The following is a 24,530-nucleotide window of genomic DNA, read 5'->3' on the forward strand; positions in this document are numbered from 1 at the left end:
CCCCACCCCCGTTCTTTGTGCCTCCAAATCTTTCTGGCCCCACAGCCTAGCAGGTCTGTCTCCTGCCTCTCAATCCAAGCCCCGACTATCTGGTAGACTCTTCCTGCACTGGGGGCAGGTGGGGCAGACATGTGCATGCCGATGTACACACATGTATGTGGAAGCCAGAGGCCAATACAGACGGCCTTCCTCCACCACTCTCTGCTTTACATTTTGAGGCAGGGCCTCTCGCCAAACTGGGAGCCCAGAGCTCACCGATTCAGCTCCATTAGCTGGACAGCAAATCCAAGGGACCCCCTTGACTCTGCCCTCCCTGTGCTGGGATTTCAGGCACACCCCACTGTGCCTGGCCTTTTAATGTTAGCTGGTTGCTGGTGAACAAACAGAGATGCTCATGCTTGCTGTGCAAGCACTTTAGACTGAGGCATCCCCCAGCCCCAACCCACTTTTCCTGTCCTTAAATTCTTACCTTGATTACTTTGTTTATAGAATCACTTAGCCACTTTCCCGGTGGTGGTTCAGGCCGTAAAGACTAAAGCAAACCTAGAACTCTCCGGATATATAGGTGTCCCTTACACTATCATGCAGCCCAAGGCAGAGCCAAGCCCTCTGGCTCTGTGTCCCTACCATAATGTCCTATGCTAACAGTCAGTGGGACCCAAGTTCTAATCCCCTCACCAGGCTTACATATTTCCTCTCCTTTTAACCCTACTCTTTCTTTATCTGAATCACAAATGCCATTCCTCTAGCAGAGGTAAGAAAGGCTCAACAGCCCAACTCTGCCTTGAAGAAGCTCATTACACACACACACACACACACACACACACACTTGGAGATAAAAGACCCTTGTAATCTGCATTGGTGACAGCCTTGACTCAGCAAAGAAGGACTGCCCCATAATTTCTCAATGTCAGGCAGCATGGTAGATACCAACACTTGTCCCCTCAGACACTAAACAATGACCAAGAAGTACTTCCAGGGAAGGTATCTGACTGAGGGGTTCACACTGAGCCTGCTCTTTCCACCCCCATCAAGTGACACAGAGACCTAAGCACAGGTCAGCAGCAGCCACCACCTCAGATCAACCTTATCAGAAACCACAGAGTATGAAGTATGAAGCTGTAATTCCCAACCCCATCTCAGCTTCCAGGAGCTTTTGGGATTAGAGCAACTAGTGCTGAGAACCACAGACAGGCTGTTGGGGCAGGGTACTGGGGAGAGTAGTTAAAAACTCCCAAGAGGTAGTGTTTGTCATTGTTGCTGAGGTGTGTTTCCTGTATGCAGTGGAATGCTGGGTCCTGTTTACATATTCAGTCTGTTAGTCTGTCTCTTTATTGGGGAATTGGGTCCATTGATGTTAAGAGATATTAAGAACCAATGGTTGTTGCTTCCTGATAGGTTGTTGTTGTTGTTAGAGGTGGAATTATATTTGTGTGGCTCTTTGGCATCAGTGGGTGGGAAGGCTCAATTCCCCAGGATAAGAGAATACTAGGGTGAAGAGAGGTGGGAGTAGGTGGATGGGTAGGGGAGCACCCTCATAGAAGCAGGGGGGAGGGAGAATGGAATAGGGGAAACTGGGAAGGTGGGTGTCTTAGTCAGGGTTTCTATTCCTGCACAAACATCATGACCAAGAAGCAAGTTGGGGAGGAAAGGGTTTATTCAGCTTATATTTCCACATTGCTGTTCATCACTGAAGGAAGTCAGGACTGGAACTCAAGCAGGTCAGGAAGCAGGAGCTGATGCAGAGGCCATGGAGGGATGTTCTTTACTGGCTTGCTTCCCCTGGCTTGCTCAGCCTGCTCTCTTATAGATCCAAGACTACCAGCCCAGAGATGACACCACTCACAAGGAGACTTCCCCCTTGATCACTAATTGAGAAAATGCCTTACAGCTGGATCTCGTGGAGGCATTTCCCCAATTGAAGCTCCTTTCTCTGTGATAACTCCAGCTGTGTCAAGTTGACACAAAACTAGCCAGTACAGGGGGATAACATTTGAAATGTAGATAAATAAAATAACCAATTAAAAAAAAAAGAAAAAGAAAACCTCCCAAGAGGAGAAAATCCTGAATATTCCAGAGGGAGCTCAATGGCTGGGGAGAGAGCTGGCATCTTCCAAGACTGGGATTTGCCACCTGGAGGGCATGAGAATGGCCCTCGTACCCCTTGAAATGTCCCATTTTGGATATACTTATACTAAAACATTACCTGTTGCTCATCAGATACTCAAATTTAACAGCACATTACATCGCACCAGGGTGCCATGCATCACTAAGACTCTAATGTCCACAGACAGAAGATGCTGCGCTAGAATGGAGGGGGTCGGAGACAGGACACTCTAGGGAGGAGCTGGAACACAAGTTCTCCACCCTCACTGCACTCAGTTCTGGCAGAGACCTCTCTGTTACCTCTCACAAACACATAGCACAGAAGACAGCATGGAGAGCCACGGTGCTCAAATTACAGCCTCGGGGCTCGAAGCGGTTGATAAACTATCTCACTCTGTTATTGCCTGCAAGAGATTATCATTTCCAAGCGAACCCACTTTGACGTCTAAGAACGAGACCTCCTTTCCTTCCAGCTCAATCCTGATGCTTGTTTCCTGGATCTAACTCACACATATCACAGAAACCCTATAACCGCAGCATTAGGCTTCCGTACAAAGAGCCAGCTATCTCAGAATGACATTAACGTAATAAACTATCTTCAGTGTTCACCATGCCCCGCACACTTCAGAGCTCTGGGTTGATCTGTATTTCCATTTTGCGTGCCTTGTTGGCCAGGCTCAAAGAGTCGTTTCCACATTTCCTACAGTGCCATTTTGCTGGTGATAAATTTCCTTGGCTTTTGTATGTCTGAAATCAACTTTATTTCCTCCCTTCATGTTTGAAGAATGACGTCGTTGGGTTAGAATGCCGGATTGCACGCATTCCATTAGGCCATCGATGCTCTGTCGGTGACTTCCCACTCACATTGAGTCCAGGAGAAATCTTCTGTCGGCCTTATCTTTGTTCCTCCGTCCATAATGTACCTTTTTCCTCGGGCCTTTATAGCACTTTCTCTTTATTGGTTTTGACCAACTTGCTTATGGTGCGCATTGATCTTTCATTACATTTCCTCTCCTTGCCTCAGTGAGCTTCTGGGATTTGTAGGTTGATAGTTTTCGCAGAAATTGGAAAACTCGGAGCCATTATTTCTCAAAATGGCTTTCACGTCTCCACCTCTCCCTCCATTTTCACGGCTTCCAATTACACGTTCTGACACTTGATTTTTTTCCTTCGCGGATAAGGATGCCCTGGTTTTCATTTTTCCCTCGGTATGCTTTGTTCTGGACCGTTTCTATCGGCATGTCATTAAGTCCTGTAACGTTTACTCCTGTGTTTCCCAGTCGCTCGCTCCATACATTTTCATCTTCTACATGACACTTTCCATGTCTAGAAGTCTAATTTGGCTCATTTGTGTATTTTTCCATACCTTAAATATTTGGACATATGGAATATAGTTACGATGGTCATAACTAATTTTTGACACATGATATCTCTGTGTAACCTTGGCTGCCCTGGAAGTTGTTCTATAGACTGGACTGTCATGGAACGTGCACAGATCCACCTGCTTCTGCCTCCTGAGTACTGGGATGGCAAAACAACAAAAACAACAAAACAAAAGAAAAACAAAAAGCAAAAAAATAAGCCATTTTAATGTCTTTGTTAAGTCTTAAGTCTAGGTCAATTTTAAGAGTCACAGATAGGGATAGATAGATAGATAGATAGATAGATAGATAGATAGATAGAGGTAGGTAGGTAGGTAGGTAGGTAGATAGATAGATAGAGGTAGGTAGGTAGGTAGGTAGGTAGATAGATAGATAGATAGATAGATAGATAGATAGATAGATAAAGGTAGGTAGGTAGGTAGGTAGGTAGATATATATAGATAGATAGATAGATAGATAGATAGATAGATAGATAGATAGATAGATAGAGGTAGGTAGGTAGATAGATAGATAGATAGATAGATAGATAGATAGATAGATAGATAGATAGGCAGACAGATGATTCTACTTAAGATAGATCATATTTTTGTGTTTCTCTGCATGTCTGGTAACCTATGGCTGAATGCCTCACACTGTGAGTTTTACCTGAATGGGCTTTTCTGTTTTCTATGACTATTACTGAACCTCAAGAGACTTACATTGAAAGTGACATAAGTTACTTGGAAGTGGTTGGTCTTTTCTGTTCTTGCTCTATCATTTGCTAGGTGCATCTGGAACCATGTCTGATTTTTCCTCAGGGCCTTTCAAAGTCTTTGCCCCGTGCCTCTGAGTAATGGCTTTTTCCACTTCTGCGGATGGGACACTATTATTCCTGGCTCTGTCTGAGTACTGTTGGATGCTCCCCTCAAAACTTTCAGTAACTTCCCCACATGCCTGAGTGGGCCAGGCTCTGCTGTGTCTCGGAAGGTGCCCCAGTGGGTCTTTGCAGCTCATTCTGTGGCTCCCCCACCCTCCACTGCCATCTGCAAGCACAGACCACACTCAGATGGACTCCCCAGACTCTCAGCTCCTCATCCTCCACTCAGCAAAGATGGTCTGCCTCTGTCTCATCCCCATCCTTTTACTGAAACTGGAAACTTTGACCGTGGAGACATCAGAGCCGTGAGTAACCTGGGCGATCCGAGAGCCCACTCCACAGTTCCCACTTCTCAGGGAGCCGTGTTCTTTGCTGCCTCATTGTCAGGACTGTGAAACTGTGCACCACCACCCCCCACCCCGCCCCTGACTGGAAATGGAGCTCAACAGTGAAGGGCTTGCCTTGGAATGCAAAGCCCTGGAGTTCAGTCTCCAGCAGTAGAGGGGAAAAAATAGAGCACAGTTGTTGCTTGATAAATTGGTTGGGTTTTAGTTTGAAAGTTTCTGATGTTTGCAGCCAGGAAAGCAATTTCTGTCTCTGGGACTCAATGTTACATGGAAGCTGAAGTATCCAAGACAAAAAAAAACATTCTATCTACTTTGGGGAGTTATATACATATATACATACATACATACATACATACATACATACATACACATAAGCTATCTGAAATCTTCAGAATTTTTCCAGGTTTAAATGGGGTATTGGGCTTTTTAAAGATTTATTTTATTTTTATTTATGTGCAGGTGTGTGTATCTGTACATATGAATTTGTGCATGCGTGTGTGTGTGTGTATGAGAGAGAGAGAGAGAGAGAGAGAGAGAGAGAGAGAGAGAGAGAACCTGTGAAGGCCAGAAGATGGCGTTGTATCTCCTGACCATCTCCCCAGTCCCACAGAGCTGAGTTTTAAAGGCTCTATTTGTGTGCATATTTATGTGTGTGCAGGTGCACGGGTGCTTTTCCTTGTGGAGGATAGAAGACAACTCAGCTGTCATCCCTCCAGTGTTGTCTCTCTTGGTTTTTGAGACACAATCTGTCCCTTGCATGGGATATGTCAAAGAGGTCACGTGGCTGGCCAGCAAGCCACAGGGATCTGCCTGTCTCAGCCTCTACGGGCAATGGGCCTAAAGTCTGTTCCAGCAGTCAGACTCAGCTTTTTTAATGAGTTCCACGGATCAATCTTGGATCTTCCTGACTGCAAGGTGAGCACTGTACCAAGTGCACTGCCTCCCCAGCTCACTTTGCACATTCTCCAGGCAGCGCTGTGTGAGATCAGAGAGATCTGAGTGTTTCCTCCCACCTTCTGCCTTCCGCCTTCATTTTCTCAATAGTGAACTCTGAAGAGCAAGTTTGTGAGTCTGATGAATTTCAAATTGGTTTTTTATGAAATCTTAAGGTAGTTTTAATTTGCATTTCCCTGATGGCTGGGGATGTTGAAGGTTCCTGTAAGTTTGTCAGCCGTGCGTGTTTGATCTTTCGAGAACTCTCTGTCTACTCCCATGCCCCATTTTAAAAATTGGGCTGTTTGTTTGCTTGCTGTTTAGACTGTGTATATTCCAGCTGTGTAGCTGGTAAATGTCTTTTGTTTTTTAATTCTGTAGGCTGCTTCTTCTCTCTAATGATGGTGTTCTTTACTATAGAGAGGTTTCTTGAGGTCCCACTGGCTTATTGTTGGTCCTTTGTACCTGCAGGCCTTGGCGGCTCAGAAAGTCCTTTCCTGTGCCAAGGAGCTCAGGCGTGCTCCCTTTTTCTCCTCTGTCACATCCAGGGCGTCATGTCTTACGTTGAGGTCCTTGGTCCATCTGGACTTGTGGTTTGTACAGTACGAGAGATAAAGATCTAGTTTCATTCTTTGACATGCAGTTATGCAGCTCAGTTAGCACCCTTAGGTAAAGATGCTGTCTTTTCCTCAATGTGTATTTATTTTTTTGGCTTCTTTGTCAAAATTCAGGTTGTTGTTGGAGGGTGGGCTTATATGCAGGTCCTCAGCTCAATCACATGACCAATGTGTCTAACCTTTCTTCAATGGTGTGATATGGATATCTTTATTTTTATCCATGGAGTGTGCTTTCCTCCAGAGTCATGAAACTTTTCCAGTGTATCTCCTCACAAGCACAGTTTGTCCATATATGGCGTATAGATCTATATCTTACCTGGAGTTAATTTAACATCCAGTGATTTCAAGAAAACTTGGGAATCTTTGTAGAAAGGAAAGAAGATCAGAAAAAAGGTAAGATTTGCAGTGTCTCCTATCCAACCTCAGCTCACCAGACATAGGTAAATTTCTAAATGGAGTATGGGACAGAATTAAGGTTCAAACTTTCCATAAGGATGCTAGGTGTTTGGGTTAACAGTTGTGGAACCTTGACCCCACTCACAAACCTTGTTACTTTTTTGCTGTGTTCCTTGAGACCTGGCCTTATGTGCCCAGGCTGGTCCAAACTTATTGTGTACCTAAGAATGATTTTTAATCCTCCTGCCTCCACCTCCAGAGTTCTGGGATCACAGGTGTGCACCATCACCCTCCTGTTATGCCACGCTGAAAGTGGAACCCTGTGCTTGGTGCATCCCAGGCAAGCACTCTGCTCCACCCCACCAGCCACAGCCCTATCCAGGAACCTTGTATTTTATGAAAACCCAGGTGACCACATCGGCTTTGTCTATTCCTGGCTCCCATTCTGTCTGGTTCCTCTACCTGTCTTGTCTTGTCAGTACTACTGTACTGTTTTCATTTCTGTAGCTTTACGGTGCGTCTTAAAGTCAGACAGTGGTCTTCAGAAACCACCATTCACATTCAGACTCACTTTGGCTTTTCCTGATCCTGCACATCATCAAATAATTTCTCAAATCAACTTGCCAGTTCATGCTAGAAAGAAAGCACATTGAAATATATCTGAAATACTACCTCTACACTTAAGGGTCGGGGCACATCGAGGAAGAAGGGTGTTGAAAGATTGTAAAACCAAAACACCTGATGCAAAAGAGTCTCATCTTAAGGGTTGGGGATTTAGCTCAGTGGTAGAGCACTTGCCTAGCAAGCGCAAGGCCCTGGGTTCAGTCCTCAGCTCTGAAAAAAATAAATAAAGGAAGGAAAAGTCTCATCTTAAAACAAACAAACAAACAAAAAAAACCAAATGGGACATGAAGAGGAGGGGTTATGGGGAGGAGGGAGAAAATCTGGGAGGAGTTGGAGCAGAGAGGATCAATCAGTGAGTATTGCCAAGATATATGTATGAAATTCTCAAATAATAAAGAAAATATTGTAGTATTATTTTTTAAAGACTCTTTCCAGGACTGCATCATGTTTGTAAATTTGATGGCAATGGCCATGTTAACCTGCTTGACTCCCTCAGACCACCAACATGGTGTGTTTATATCTATGTATTCACCTACCTACCTATCTAGCTATTCTATCAATCTATAACATCTCTCACAGAGTTATCTTCTATACTAGCTATCTATCCATGTACCCATATGTCTATCACCTGTTTATCTTATATATACATATGTGTGTGTACATATATACTGATGTACGTATGTGCTTGCCTATGAGTCTTACCTACCAATAACAGCATCTATTTATCCATCTTTTAATCTATTATATCTATCCATCTCTGCATTGATCTTATGTAATCATCTATGTATGTATGTATGTATGTATGTATGTATCTATCTATCTATCTATCTATCTATCATCTATCTACCTACCTATCTAAGCTTTCTTTCATTTCCCACAAAAGTATATTGTTTCTAGTGTTTGGATATTTGCCTATTTTGTTGGTATTCTCCCCCCTCCCAACTCAAGCTTTCCTTATGTTTGTGCAACTCATTACTATTACATGTATAGAAATATAGACATTCTAAAACCCTACTAAACTTACAGGAGAACTGCAACTTTTTAAATGAGATTCCCTGGAATTCTCTGCAATCAGACACCTGTGGATTCTAATTTCCTTCTTTTGTTCCTAATTCATCTTTTCGGTGTGTGTTCCACGGCTTTCTTATACTCCTTGTCACTCTCATCATTTCTCTTATTATACTCCCTAAGACATCCAGAAAGGTTGGATAAAAGTAGCTTAAGTAGGCAGCTTTAAGCAGAGAGCATTCGGTTGTTTGCCACAAAGTATCGAGGGTTTTTTTTTAAGCATAAATAAATCTGACCTATATCTATTAGGCTACATCACTGGCTTTCCTGACTGACTGTGTGCTTTCTGTGTGCTCCGTGTTCTCTTATCTTGTTCTCTTCTTCTTCGTGCTACCATTTACTTAGATATATTTCAACAATCCATCTTTATGTCTTACTGACAAGGACTATGCTTCTTTTAAAGGAGTTGTTTGTGACTGTCAATATGTGATTTAACTCGACACAGTGACCTTGAAAAGGCATCATGGTACCTGACACATAACTTTTAACATTTTATACACCCCTCTTGCCTTTATGGCTTGGCTGTCACACATCTAACTCCTGAACATGTAAGAAACCCCACAACCTGTTAGTCCTTGGGTTTAGGCACTCAGTTGTCTATAAAGAATTTTTTTTTTAAATTATGTTCTCTAAATGTTCACCATGCTGATGTCCTTTGGATGTCCACCACATTCTTATTGTATGCAGATTCAAATCTCATCCCAACTCTGAGTGGAGAGCATCTAACATTTTGTATAGAGTGGGAAAATGCACAGTTCAACTCCATTTTAAAATAACTTTACCAGGTATTTAATTTCGTATCCAATTTTTTCTTTCTCCTTTTGGCACTTCACAGGGGTTCCCTCCATTACTCCTGACTTTCATAAGTTTGCGTTTAAAGTCTGCAGTAGTTCTATCTCACTCCTTTGAGTATAGTGACTCTTTGGTCTCAGGTTGCTTAGAGATGTTTCTTTTTCACTGATTCTCAATAATACGACTATGTCACTCTGTGTGTGTGAGAGAGAGAGGAAGGAGAGGGGGAGGGAGAGGGAGAGGAGGAGGGGGAGGGGGAGGGGGAGGGAGGGGGAGAGGGAGATCGATCTACCTTGGGTCTTGTAAAGCTTCTTACATCAAGTTAGACAAACTAGACTTTTATACTTATTAGCTCAAACTGTTTCTGTTTCCACCCCATTTCCTTCTGCTCTGTCAAGTGTGTGGTAGACAAGCTGCCATCTTCACAAGTCTATGTGTACTTCATCTGAGATGTCTATCTCGTTACAGATTCAAACATACTGCCATTTGGGAGACCTTCATGTGGTATCAAATTGACTAGTGAGGGCCAGCAAGAAGTCCTAGTGGATAAAGGAGCTTGTTGCCAGCCCTGAATACCTTGGCACCCACGTGGTAGAAGGAGGAAAGCAGTAAGTTTTTCTGTGACCTCCATACATGCTCCATGGTCTACAATACACACACACACACACACACACACACACACACACACACATGCTTGTGCATGCACACACACACACAATAAATGACTGTAATGATAATCTTAAGCGGCTGTTACTTATGTGCAGTGCATTCATCTCAGATCTTTTTCTCTCCCTCTCTAAACTTCCTATTTTTCATGTCCTCCTTATTTTTCATCTCTATTACAGCCCCTTCAGACTCTCAAACAACTCTCCATAAAGCTTCCATCTTTCCTTTTAAAATCTCTTTTCTCCCCTAATTTTGAATGAACTTTTTGCCCATTCTAATCCTTCTGCTCTTTTACATACCTGCTAATTCTTGATTTCTTTTACTATTTGCTCTTAATTAAGTTATCAAATTCCAATACATTTATCACCTCCTAGATAATTCAACAGCTTCTATTGCATTTTAATAATTTTTCATGTATCTCAAGTCACTACATAATTTTAATTTGACAGAATGTTTGTTGCATGATGTTTGATTCCTGGATTTGTGTTTTTTACCAGAAAAAAACTATTTTTAGTTGTGGTGTCCCTTAGACCTTAGCACACACCTTTAATCCCTCTGGCTGTAATACAGACATAGCCTTAGTACACACCTTTAATCCTAAAGTTAGTTTGTAAAGGAAAGCAGCCATGTTTGAAAGTGTTGTCTATTTGAATGGCAGACAGTGTGATGAATCAGAGAAAGATTTGACAGAATAGCGTGGGAAGAGAGAGAAAGAGGCGGCCACTTAATGGAGCAGTGCAGAAAGAAGGGAAGGAGGAAATTTTACGAGGAGAGTTTTACAAAGCCAGGTTGAAGAGAAAACAAGCTAGACACTGGTAAAGAAAGAACAAGCCAGAGATGGAGAAGGAGACAGGATATTAGAACAGATTGCTAGCGTTAGCCTGAGGCCAAGCAGAGGAAAAAGTCAGAAGCCAAGAGAGAAGCCAGATTGAATCAGTCCACTCCGAGAGAGGTTTGAGCCTGAAGAACTGAGCTATTCAGCCAGCCAGAGTCCAGAAAGATCTAGAAAGAGTGAGCTTATCTAGCAGCAAGTCTCAGAGGCTGAAAACATTCTAGGCCTAGACAAGATTTTATGGAGGCTAGAAGCCTCCAGGACTAGGCCTAGGTCAGCAGAAGGAAGCAGTAGGCCTCGGGGTGACAGTTACAACAAACAAGTAAAAGTCACTTTTACAGATGCTGCTATTCTCCTGCCTCCTACTAGTTTGTTTAACTTTATATTTTCCCTCTGCATTGCTTCGTATTCCTCTCTCTATCAACACCATTCAGTTAGGATCCTATTCCTCTGCCTGATGAATATCCTTAGTGCTAGGTGCCTATTGCAAGTCTCCTCAATTAACATTGGTGGGAGACATACTCAGTCACGGTCCTTTTTTGGGGGCAGTTTTTATCATCTAGAATCTGGTTGTTTCCTCTTGGCATTTTGAGGACAATGCCCCATCCTTTTCTGGCTCCTGTTTCTCCTCTTGATGTTTCTCTGAAGAGATCCATGTTTCTAGTGTCTTTTGGGCTCTCTTTGGAAGTGTTGTTCAGTTCTCCTTGCTGCATCTCACGTCTTGCCATCTTGCTGCTTTCCCTCAATCCTCAGTGCACTCCCTGGGGTTGTGCATTCTCTGGGGTTTGTAGTTTGATGCTTTTCATCCATGCTTGATGCATTCAAAGCTTTCAGCGCTTGGGAGATTTCTTCCTCTCCTCCATTCTCCTTATTTCTCTCCCCCTTCTCAGACTCCAATCACATAGATACTTATATCTAAGCACATGGTTTTAGGTTTTTCCAAATGCCTATTTAATACTTTTCGAAGTATCACTATTTTCCAAATACCTCACATTTTCCTGTGTTTTCACCCTCCATTTTGACTCCACGTTAGTGTATCCATTTCTTCCTACTTAACCCTCCCTTTGCTTCTGTCTCCTCAAGTTGTACAATGGCGATCATAACAAGACCTAACTCAGAGTTGCCACGGAGATTATATATGTTAATACATGCAAATCACTTGGCCCGGTGCCTATAGCATACTATTTTTATTGTCTGTGTCACACAGATAGGAAATCTCAGGCCCAGACAGGTCAATTATCCACCAAGTCAAAGAGAACTCTTTCTCCCAAGAGTAATGCAGAGCTGGTCCTTGAATATCATCAACTATGGCTGAGAAAGAGACAGGACACACCTAGGGGAATTATTAGTCAGGGTCTTCTAGGGTAACAGAACTTATAGAATTAATCTACATATATAGAAAGAGAATTTATTAGAATAGCTTATAAGTTGTGGTCTGCTGATGAACAGAAGATTCAAGAATCCAGTCGTTCTTCAGTCCACAAGACTGGATGTTGCAGCCAGTTTTCAGTATACACTGGAATCCTGGACCAGTAGGCTCTAATGCCAGCAAAGGAATGGTCTTGCTAGCAAGGGTGAGAGCAAGCAGGCAAAGAGAACAATTCCCTTCTCCCATGTCCTTTACACAGGCAACCAGCAGAAGGTGTGGCCTAGATTAAAGGTGAGTCTTCCCACATCAAAAGAGCTGGATTAAAAGTGTGTCTTTCCACCTCAAAAAGGTCCAGACTAGAAGTGGATCTTCCCGCTTCAAATGTTTTAAACAAGCAAAAGTACCTCACAGGTGTGCCCAGCCTTTTTTTTTTTTTTTTTTTTTTTGATTTTAGTTCATTCCAGACATAGTCAGGTTGACGCCCAAGAATAGCTATCACAGGGGTATTGAGGGGACCAGCTAGATGAGAGGGTACTGCTGCTTCAGAGAGAGCTGAGAAAAGGCATACGTGGGGCACCCACGTCATCTGCCACCTGAGTCATCCACAAACAGCTGGACACAGTCCAGTGTCACCTGAAGAAGTATAAGCTAAGTATTGCTTTTACCATGTTGTCCTGTGGGCATGTCTGTGAATTTTAGTTGACATAGGAGGGATCCTAGGCAGGAGGCACTGAGCTGGACAAAGGCTATCTGAGCCTGAACCTGTCCCTGAGCCTGAGCCTGAGCCTGAGCCTGAGCCTGAGCCTGAGCCTGTCGAAAAGCCTGTCCCTGTGCCTGAGCCTGTACCTGTGCTGAGCCTGAGCCTGAGCCTGAGCCTGAGCCTGAGCCTGAGCCTGTCCCTGTGCCTGTACCTGAGCCTGTGCCTGTGCCTCTGCCTGTGCCTGTGCCTGAGCCTGAGCCTGTGCCTGTGCCTGAGCCTGTGCCTGTGCCTGTGCCTGTGCCTGTGCCTGAGCCTGTGCCTGTGCCTGAGCCTGAGCCTGAGCCTGAGCCTGAGCCTGTGCTTGAGCCCAAGCCTGAGGCAGCTGCTGAGCAGCATCCTCTATGGTTTGCTTTTCTGGCCATGAATGGGTTCCCTTGTCATTAGTAAGGTTGCATGAACTAGAGAGTAGCCCTGCCTTTGGATTCCTACCCTGACTTCCCTCAGTGATGAAAGAAGAAACGAACTCTTTCCACCCTGCTTCAGTTACTTTCCTATTCCTATGCAACCAAGGCGCCTTGTTAAAGAAAGTGTTTGATGAGGCTTACAGTTTCAGAGGATGACCATCATGGTGAGGAACATGGCAGCAGGCGTGAAAACGGTGCTGGAGCAGTAACCACGAACTTACATATGATCCTCAAGCCAGAAAAGAGATAGAAAGAGAGAAGAACTAACTGGGAACTGCAGTTAACTTTTGGAACCTGAAAGGCCACACCTCCTAACCCTTCCTCAACAGTTCTACCCACTCAGAGCCAAGCATTTGGATATATGAGCCTGCATGGACCATTCTCATTCAAACCACCACTCTCGAAGTTTCTTTTGGCAGCGGTGTTTTATCACAGCAACAGGAAGGAAACTAGAACTCCTGCCCCAGAGACAGTAAGGAATGAGGCCAACCTGTTCTAACAAGACCCAGGGCAACAGTGATGGAAACAAGATCATTTGGTTCACCACTCAGTAACATGGCGTGCGTGAACGTGAGCAGCTGTGTGTGTTTGAGATATATTAAAGATTTCCATGACGTAGAATAGTCTAGAGTGGACCTGAATACTTGTGCAGGGACCACAAAGCAGAGGCTGGTCCCAATGGGAATGTAACACTTCCCGTTCACCCTAATTAGTACCTGCACGAGTCTCCTAGCCAAGTGGCAAGCTTCTAGTCACTGTGAGCGGTGAAGCTCAGCAGGAGGATTCTCCTGAGACACAACTCAAAACACATAGAGCACATATTTATAGCACAAAACTAAGTAGGAACCCAGAAAGATGCCCTGTTTATCTGCCAGATGGTGTCTAAACCACCTCACTAGGTACCAAAGCAGTCAAGGTCCCTCATGTCAGATCCTGTGTGCTTCTCCCTAATCGTCAGCTTCCACTTCTGCACAACACAGCCAGCCTTGTTCCCACATGTATCATGCACTCTGTCCCACCTTGATGTGGGTTTATTTGCTGGGGTTCTTTGTAAACTTTCTTGCTTCCAGAGCAATCATAAGCTCCTCTCATGAGTCCGAAATGGATCCCCCCAAAATGGATCCCCAAATGACACTACCTGCCTTCCATTAATGATCTCTGGAGATTGCCTTGACTTGTGTGTCTGGTGCAAATATATGTTCTAGAAGAGCGAGAACCCCATCTTACTGAGTTCTTGATGTCCCAGCATCCATTCTGACATATGGTGGGTGCTTCATGAATGTGGATAGAAAAGGAGAAATGGGGAAAGGAAAACAGCACTCAGAGGCAGGGCTACTGTGAATGCCCCGCAGAGATGGGGGAGGGGGCAGCCTGTGCCAGGACATCACATGGGCAGTGCAAATCCTTGGGAACAGCCCAGCAGCATGCCCCAAGTTTACCAGGTTTAATCACCTCTGGTTAATCACAACACTAGTCTCTGAGAGATAATTGTCTTTATCCCACACTGGCCCAGTCCCCTCCCCACCCCCTCTTACCTGTGTAGGAATCCTCAGCCTGCACAGCCTGGGAAGTCAATGCTTCCCCAAGCTTGAAATGAATCCAAGCCCTGAACAGACACCCGTTGGCAGCTTCAGAAACCAAGTTCTGCATGAAGGCATGGCATTAAATAAGCGTACCCAGAGAGAAATTATATAATACATAGAAATTAGTCCAAGAAACAAGCTACGTTCTACACAGTCTCGGATCCCAAGCACAGCACAACTTGGAAACAAGACATTTTCATCCATTGCAAGCATTAAAACTGGGCTAAAGGTTGCACTGGTTCGGCAGAAACTGAAGCTGTCACTTGACACAGACAGCTCCTTAGTAAACACGGTTTGTATCTCCCATCTCGCTCTGTCTTCACTTGCTCAAGGGCCTAGCCTGATCTTTAAATAACAAAAATCTTAAATGCTGAAATGATTTAGACATTAGTGAGACAAGGCTGATAACATAATCTAAGTCCCAGGGAACCAGAGTCTTCCCGCAGAGCCCCTGGAGCAGGAGGAGAAGGCCAGCCTGCAGTTACTTCAAAGTCAGTTAGTAATGGGGTTGTCCGCTGGGCTAGAGCCACACTTTGGACAGGATTTTCCAAATGTCAAAGCTAACAAAAGAAGAGCTAAAGGACAAGGAGTATGCTTTGGAAAGAAAGCACCTTTTGTTTTAAAATTGAAGACTCCCGAGAGGGACAGATGTGTAATAAGCAGGCAAGAGGAGAGTGCCTTCTTGGATGCTGGCACCAGCGAAAGCCCAGACGGCCTCCTACTCTCTGCAGCATGTCTGACCTGGAACTCACAGGAGCTCTGCTGGACCAGCCCTCGCTCAACAACACCTCTGAAGAGGAGACAAGCAACAGCTATGGCCAAAATGTGACATCCTGTGACTTGTCACCCAGCCCTCCCAGAATCGGGACAGAGCTTCCTAAAGGGGCCCCTCCCTCATCCTACCAAGGATGTGTTCTCCATGGAAGGCTGCACCCTCGCCTACTCTTTCGGCTTGTGTGTGTGTGGTTTCCAGTAGACATTTTGTATTGTTTTAACATGTTTTTGAATGTGTCTAAGGCAGAAAACTTACATAACCTTTGGACCACTTCCCTTGGGAAAGGAGAAACTGTAAATGTCAACTTGCAGCTAATGAGGATCAGGCTCTTCTCAGCGAGGCTTACTTCACAGGTTGGACCTCAGCTGGCCACAGTTGTGAGACAGGCCAGCTGGTCAGCCACGGGGGGGCGGAGCTTGTCTCTCAGGATATGTGTGAGCTTGCCCAGCATCGACCACTTGGACTTACAGTAAGGATTATGGATTCAAGGGCCACTTTGGTCCTCTGGCGAATCAGTTAAAGCAGTGTTTTTCCCTGGGTTGACTGCTCTGCTTATCATGACCAACTATCCCAAGAAAGCAAACACGGGGAAGAATGCTTTTATTCCGACTCACAGGTGCAGAGGGCTCAGTTTGGGGTCACTTGGCTCTGTTTTCAGGCTAGTCTGATGGCGGAACACTTTGGCAACAGAAAGCTGACAGAGATTCTCAGCCTCAGTCCCTGGCAGACAGAAAGTGGAGGGAAGTAAACAGGAGAAAGCCAAGGCAAGACTCAGCCCCCAGGGCATGTCATGTCACCAGTCACTACTTTCTCCAGCCAGTCTCCGCCCCAACCTCATCACTCTCCAGCAACAGCCCATATTGTGAATCCACTAAGGGCTAACCCATCCGTTAGGAGACGGTTAACCCATCCGTTAGGAGACGATCTCTTGAAACATCCTCACAGAAACAACCAGGACTCAGCTTAGGGCACCCTAGATGCAATCAATTTGGCAATTAAGATTAGCCATCGCCTCCCTCGCACGGTGTTAAGGGCTCATTACTTAAGTCCCAGTCTACGTCAAAACTCAGCACTGTTTTTGCAACTTCTTATGAGACCTAACTCCAAAGAGAAGATGCACATTTTAAAAGACCTCCCATGCAAATCTTATTTTCCCAGATAACGACATTAAGCATCATGGGTCATAAGGATCTACCCCAAAGTGACCACAGAGTTTCTGCCAGTCAAGGAAAGTTCTAGCATGCTGCGTGAAGACCATCCCCAATCTAGGTGGCAGGTACTAATTCATATTTGTCCTCTCCTGCTCTGTGCATGGCTGCCGGGAGCAGGCCGGGAGCTCAGATGTGGGTTGTTGTGATTCCAACTCCTGAGGACCGAGGAAAGCATACCTCAAGAGGTCGTGTGCAGGAGGACATGGAGGTGGTGGCACCTGGAAAGAACTGTCACCACCTTCTTTCACATGTCCTTGACAGTCCTCCTATGAGCCAAGAAAGCCAGACATAACTGGCCACCACAAGGTGAACCACATTAGACAGTGTCCTGGAGAGGGGTGGGATGTAATCTGTCACCCCCCACCCCTACCCCACAACCCGTACACCAGCCCTCTGCTGGATAAATCCCACAGCTACATTCTTGTTTAAACTTTTCTGTTTCAATATGACTGGCTTCCATTTCTCTTTAAAACTAAAAAATGAAGACAGCGCCCGCCTATCTCTTAATCTATGCCTGGTTTTAACGAGCGTTGCCAGGTAGCACCCAGAGCTCTCAGCCAAATTGCTGTGTTGGTTAAGCAGCACAAAACACTGGCTATACATGTGTCCCAAACAGTACCTAGGGCCTCTGAGCACTAGTATCTAGCCCCAGCTTATCAGACATTCTATTTGAACAGCCATCCCTCAGTGGGGAGCCAGGGGCTTTTGGGTTGTTTGAAGTTGTGTTTCTGTTTTTGCTCAATGTGATAAATGTGTTCAATCTCACTCAGAGAAGGGAGGACATTATCCCACCCGGCAATGCACCAAGGAAAAATATTAAAATTAAAGCAGATGAGAGCATAGAAGCTGTAAGGTGTGTGCTACCCGAAGTGCAGCAGAGTATGCTTGGGGGGGGGGGGGTGTCCACATCGACAACACTAGCTCTCCTGAGCCAAACCCAGGATAAGGCTCCAAGGACTGTGTGCGTGTGCACATGCATGCATGTGTCTGTATGCACATATACATGAGCTCACACATGACGCAGTGGGAGCTCTGATACCATGGAAGTGAGGGGACAACTTGGCTTTCTCCTTGCACCTTTACACGAGTCCCACAAATGAAGCTCATGATCTTTGACTTCTGCAGCTCACACTTCCCTTGCCTAGCCGTGGAGCCTGTCCCCAAACTGCAGGCCTGACAGATACGTTCATCACTGGCCAAGTTGAGTCTGACTAGTATTCCTAAACATCCAGAATGTAGAAGACCACCGTGAAGAATGGGGAAGAGGGAGGAGGAGGCGCCAGAAGAGAAGATGGCAGTATGGAACTCCGTCTTTCTAAACAGTTGTTTTTTATCTTTTATTTACCTGGGTATGAGTATTTGCCACTGATGGACAGGTGTCTGCTGAGTCCAGAGAAGGCATCAGCTCCACTGGAGCAGGAGTCACAGGCAGTTAGGAGTCCTGAGAACCAAATGGAGTCCATGGGAAGGGCAGCAGCCATGTTAACTGCTGGTCCAGTCCCCTAGCCCCAGAATCCCATTTTGATTGGCCCTCTCTGGCTATAGGTCCTCCAGAGATTCAGAAAGCCCCAACATGAGTTAAGGGAGCAGGAACCCGCTGCTTCTTCTGTCCCTAGCTGCCCCTCCAGAGGTCCCATCAGAACAGGTACTCCTGGTGGCCTGAGTAGATCTAAACATGTCCCCTCCTTCCCAGACAAAGTGTATTTTGGATTCAGCCTGGCTAGAAAGGGCCAGGGCTCAGTTCTTGCCCAGCTCTCAGTACTTGCTCCATTTCACCCTGTAGATGATATCCCTGGCCTCTGTCCCAACACAGTCTTAAGATTCTGGGTAAATGCGGATGCACAGGAAGCTACCTTCAGATGGAGTCACTCACCTGGTACAGAAATTTATGCTACCATGCTGTCCACACCCACTAAAGGGATGCATAATTGGAACAGAAACACAGAGTCTCACACACACACACACACACACACACACAGAGAGAGAGAGAGAGAGAGAGAGAGAGAGAGAGAGAGAGAGCAGTTGCTGAGTGCACACCCATGTGATGTGATGGGACAGTCCCACTGAAGCAGTGTCTGAATGGTCTTTGTGGAGCATGTTTCTCATACATTTTCACTTTTCCCTCTGTCTTGATGTTTTAAACTGATTGTGTGTGTGTGTGTGTGTGTGTGTGTGTGTGTGTGTGGTGGGGGTGGCTTTACAGGGAGAGCCTAATTCCCCCGAGTAGGATGGCAGCTGAGGCTGACACTTATTCGTTAGTTAATTCAATTGTGCCTAATTATCTTGTTGCTTTGCAATCCACCCTGCTCTCCCAACCAACACCAGCCTCAGGAGCATCCCTCATAATTGCAGAACAGCCAGCAAGAGGAGATGAGTAACCCTCTCCACTCTCACTTTCTGCCATGTCCCTAAATGCCTCTCGAGTGTGGGGGAAGATATCGCCAGAGTCCAGACCACTCCGAGTTCTGTGGAAATGCTTTGGCGTTGCTTCCTGTCAGCTTCATCACAAATCACCAAGTGACACTGGTCTGGTTAGGATCTGGTGCCTTATCTCAGATGGGTCACTGTGATGACAGGGAAGAGAGGCCATGAGCCATCTTCAATTGGTTTGCAATACACTTACATGACCTACCAGCCTTGGGTGACTGCTCTGGAATGTGGTGTGATGGTTGGATCCCTGAAACCAGTTGTTGTTGTTGTTGATTTCTGGTTTTATTTGTGGGGTTTCTTAGGGGGTGTTTGTTTATTTGTAACAAATTCTCCCCTACGTCTATGCAATTTTCTGTAATTAGGAATTTTTCCAACACTTTAAAAGTTCAAAATTATACTCTTTAAGTTTTCAACCAAAGTCCGGGCCCCTTTGGCTTACCATCCTCATTCTTCACTCTGGGAAGAGGTAGTTTATAGCCGCAGCTGAGAACATTGTCCTCAGTGTTCACACTGTCTCTGACGGTCATTTTTTGTTTCTTCAACAAATATGTGTCTCTATGAAATGTTGTCTAGCAGCGAGCTGAGTACAAGCCAGATGAACTCTACATTTAAACAGTGCCCACAAAAGCCCCTGGCCAAACCCACCTGAATTCTTGGGGCCATGGCTTCTTTGATGTCTTCTAGATCTTGGGAAGAGTCTGGCCGCCAGGTACTCAGAGATCAGTAGAAACCACTCAAAATTAGTTTTTGATCAATCAAAAAAAAAATGTTCTGTTCTGTTTTGTTTTGTTCTGTTTTGTTTTGACAGAAGTGAATAAACAGACTGATAAGAGCAGAGGAGAAGTTTCTAGATCAAGTCCACTGTGAACCAAATACGGAGAAGGCTCCCAGCTCAGGAGACAGCATCAGATGGGGTTGGACGTAGGGATGACGTGGGGTGCTATATCCAATAAACATGTACACCACTGTAACTTCCCAAACTACATCTCACTGATCCAGAACTTTCTGTCAGCGGACGGAAAGGTATCTGAGAACAGCAACAGGTATGGAATGTGCAGGCAGACACCTTTCCAAAATGTACCTGGTTCCCAGTAGCTCAGGCTTTGGATCCTGGCCCTGCCACTTAGCTGCGGAGTGGCTCTCAGTCATAACACAACTCAGTGTGAGGGTTCCCCTCTTTATGCCATGTCTATGATAATTATCTTGTTTTCCTTATGTGTGCTTATGAAAACTCAAGTGAGGGGAGATAAGTACTGAGAACTGTAGCTGCCGAGAGATTTGCCACCTTATTCAAACCTCTGCCCAGCTCTGGGGCAAACACATTCCTTGAGATCTCAGATACTGAACTGATCTAAAATTGCACAAGGTCAGAACACTTCCAGGAAGCCACCAATTCCTGTATGTATGCTAGAGCTGGGAGCTGGGACACTGGCTGACATTTCCATCAACATTGCCACAAGACAACTCATCAGCTCCCTGTCACATAAAGGGAAACTGAGGCACAAAAAATGTCTAGGATTTTGGCTGCCCAGCTGGAGAACGAGAGGGCCACTAAGCAAATGTTTACACCCCACACCACTGATGATCTAGGGAAAGCTCACACACAGAATTATCACCCAGCAGCAGACCACCCCCCCCCCTGAACTGACTGGAGCTCAGATCACAGCTCTGGGGAGTAGCCATCCACCTCTAGACTCACAGAATGACAGTCGCCAGATCTGAGAGTCCATGCACTCGTGTTGGCTTCACAGGCACAGCAGTCCCCACCAGGACCACTCCTGCTGGTCAGTGTACAATGGCAAGCAGAGTCCCCAGAGGAATTGGGACTGGAATGGTGAAGGGCCACCCTCTGGAAGAGGCAGGAGCCAGGTAGCACTTGACCTAGGAGAAGCTCAGGCCTAGTTCCTGAGCCAGCCCCACCCAGAACTGATCTCGGGGACTTCCTACAGTAGGTTCAGGGCCACTGCCAGACACGGGGTAAGAATACACACAGTTCTACAAGGCGGAGGAAAAGGAGAGAGAAGCGGAGAAGGCTGTCAGCCCAGCTCTTTTTTCCAGCATCTTGTATTTAAACTATCAAATGTTTTAGCCAATCTGCAGAAAATAAATTCTTTGCACAGGGGAAGAAATTTGGCTCTGTCTCTCAGCAGAAGGCCCTGCTCACAGTTCCCCATGGCTCCTTAGCTGAGGCAGGGCAGCTCTCTGCAGCCTCTCCACACTGCCGTGTATCTGGGATTTACATAATCACGGGCAAATAAAACGATAAAGGCACACTCTTTCATAACAGGCATATTGTTACTATTATTATTCTTAAGGCAAATTAGCTTCTGATTATAGGGATTAGTCAGACCCCGGTCCTGTTGCCTGAGATGGGGCTGAATCTTGCTTCCTTCTTTTTAACAAGGAGGAGAGCTGTTGTTTCGATGTCAGGAAATTACATAAAATGGTACTCGCTCAGAGGGAGAGAGCCTCGGAAAGTCATCTAATTATCAAAATTTTACCTCAAGTTTATTAACTTTTTGTTGCGTTTTGTTTGGCTGCTTCCTCTTAGAAGTATCTCTGATATTTGAGTGTCCTATTTTCCAGATATTTCTGTGTATCTAGGGGTGGAGGGCACCCATCACTGAAGGGATTTGTGGTTCCTTTTGACTAAAGAGATACTCATGCTTGCTCTCTCTCTCTCTCTCTCTCTCTCTCTCTCTCAGTGTGTGTGTGTGTTCAGTTTGTTTGTTTGTTTGTTTGCTTGCTTGTTTGCTTGTTTGAGTCAAGGTCTTATCAAGTATTCCAGCTGGCCTGGCCCTCCTCGTGATTCTCCTGCCTCATTCTCCTTGGAGAGATCAGCCATCACACCTGGTTCCTGCAATTTTTCTTGGAGAGTCAACAAGGCAGAAATTGTGTGCCTTTCTGTGGACAAAGACCCTGAAACTCAAAGCTGCCAGGAACCTAGGGCAAGACATCACCCAAGTGCATAGGAGCCTGGGGGATCAGGTCAGGCCCATGGGCCCCCAGGGGGCCAAGCAGAGATACTCACATCCAGATGGCACCATGTGCTTATCCAAGGTCTAATTCTGCTTTTCTCTCTTGTAGATACTTCCTTCCAAGTGGACATTTCATAATAGCTAGATATGGTTTGAGCCATCAGACTAGGGCAAGTGGTGGAATAGCCTCAGGTGCTACTGGAATCTAATAGACCAAGGCCATGAAGGCTTTCCAGTATCCCACACCTCTAGCCCCCTTTGCCTTTACCCCCTAAGAATTCTCTGCCTCCAATGTCAACAATGCCATAGTTGAGAAACCTTGGCTTAACTGATTGGAATTCTTGTGACTATTATTAATAGATAGCAACTGATGTTAGATAGATAAATGGATAGATAAATATGATGGTTGACAGGTAGATGATGGATAGAAAGATAGATATATAAATAGATAAGTGACTAACACATGATAGATATTAGATAGATGATAACAAGATGACAGAAAATATGATAAATATGTAGGTAGTGATTGATAGATAATGATAGGTAATCATTGTAGATAATGATTGATAGATGTTGATTAGCTAAACATACAGATATGAACAATTGATGAATAATGAAAATAGACACGTGGTAGATAGATAGATAGATAGATAGATAGATAGATAGATAGATTGATAGATAGATAGGTAGATAGATAGGTAGATAGATAGATAGATAGATAGATAGATAGATAGATAGATAGATAGATAGATAGATGGATGGATGGCAGGTTACATATAGAGTGATAGTAGACAGGCAGGCAGACAGATCTCTGGGCCTGGAACATCTTGGGCGTTTCTGGAGAGTTGCTATTCTATTTCACAATTTTAATCTGAGTTGAATTAAACTAAAATAAGGCAAAATTTATATAACTGGCTACACTTCCATGTCAGATCACCTCCTTCATTGTTTATACATACAAACACACCAACTTTTAGGGATGTGAGAACTGGGGCTTGGTGGTTCTGTGTGTGAGCATGCATGCATGGGTGTGTGTGCTGGGATTGTGGAGATGAGCCATCACACCTGGTTCCTTCCACTCTGGGTTCTAGGGATTGACCTCAGGTAGCCAAGCCTGGGCAGTGACAACTTCAACATGCTGAGCCATCTCAGCAGCCCCAGTTAGGGGAATCTGGATGGAATGTGTCAGTGTCTCCTTTTAGACCCTGCCTCAGGTGTAGCTGACCTGATGAGAGAAACTCCCTGAACTTCAAATGTGAGCTCAGAGGCGGCTGCCCGGGGTTGTTTCCTGCCTATCACTGGAGACTTTATGGATACTTTCTTTCCTTCTTTAGTGTGTTGGAATAAAAGGGGGGAAAAAAACCCTCCACAATTCTGCACTCCAGACCTCAACGAATTAGATATGCCAGCAGCACCTCTCACAGCAGGGGTATTGGCAACCTTTCCTGTAAGAGGCAGACAGTAAATATTTCTGCCTTTGCAGGTCACGTGGCCTCTGTGGCAACCACTCTACCCCGCTGTGCCATCAGAGGCAGCCATAGACGATATGTAGATGAGTACGCTTGGCTGTGTCCCAATAAAACTTTATTTACAAAGCCAGGGCGTGGGAAGGGCTTGGCCCTGTGACTGCAGTCTGCAACATTCAGTTTACAAGGCAGAGTTCCTGAAAATGATGAGTGTGGGCAGAGGGAAGAGGGGACAGCTCAGAGCACGCAAGCTGTAACATGGAGGCAGCAGTCAGGTGAAGTAGTTGAGAAGCAGAAAGAAATGAGCTCTAAAGGTCAGACCAACTGAGGACAGAGGTATTGCAGGCACATCCGCTGGAAATCAGTAAGGTGAGGCTTGTTGTTTCCCACAAATTTACCTTTCACTTGAAAGTATGGCTTCTTCCTTATTGGGATATATTAATTATATGACTCTTGTAATGATATTTTTATTTGCGCGTATGAGCACACTCACTCTGCCCCATTCCTTGCTCCCTCCTTACTTCTGCTAAAGTTTTTCTTCTTCCCAGCTAGCCCCTTCCACTGTCTCATGTCGATCCAGTAAGTTTAGTTAGGGCTTCTCACAGGAGTATGGGTGAAGGGTTATTTATGGAGGTATGGAAAGCTTACTTTGCCAATAGCTACACCACTCAAGAAAGCATCCCTCCCTCTTCAAGCAACCATCAATAGCTTATAAATCCTCAGGAGGGGTAGGATCTCAAGAGTTTCCATTCAGAAACGCCAGCCTTCACACACACACACACACACACACACACACACACACACACACGGAGCTGGTCAACTGGCCCTGCAGGGACTGTGCTATCCACCTTGTGTGCTCTATTGACAATCGCCATGGACAGTGGTCCCAAGGAGTCACTTCAGGAGCCTGCTAACAATGGAAAGGAAACCCACAG

Source organism: Mus musculus, chromosome 12, assembly GCF_000001635.26.
Source record: "Mus musculus strain C57BL/6J chromosome 12, GRCm38.p6 C57BL/6J".
NCBI classification, from domain to species: Eukaryota; Metazoa; Chordata; class Mammalia; order Rodentia; family Muridae; genus Mus; species Mus musculus.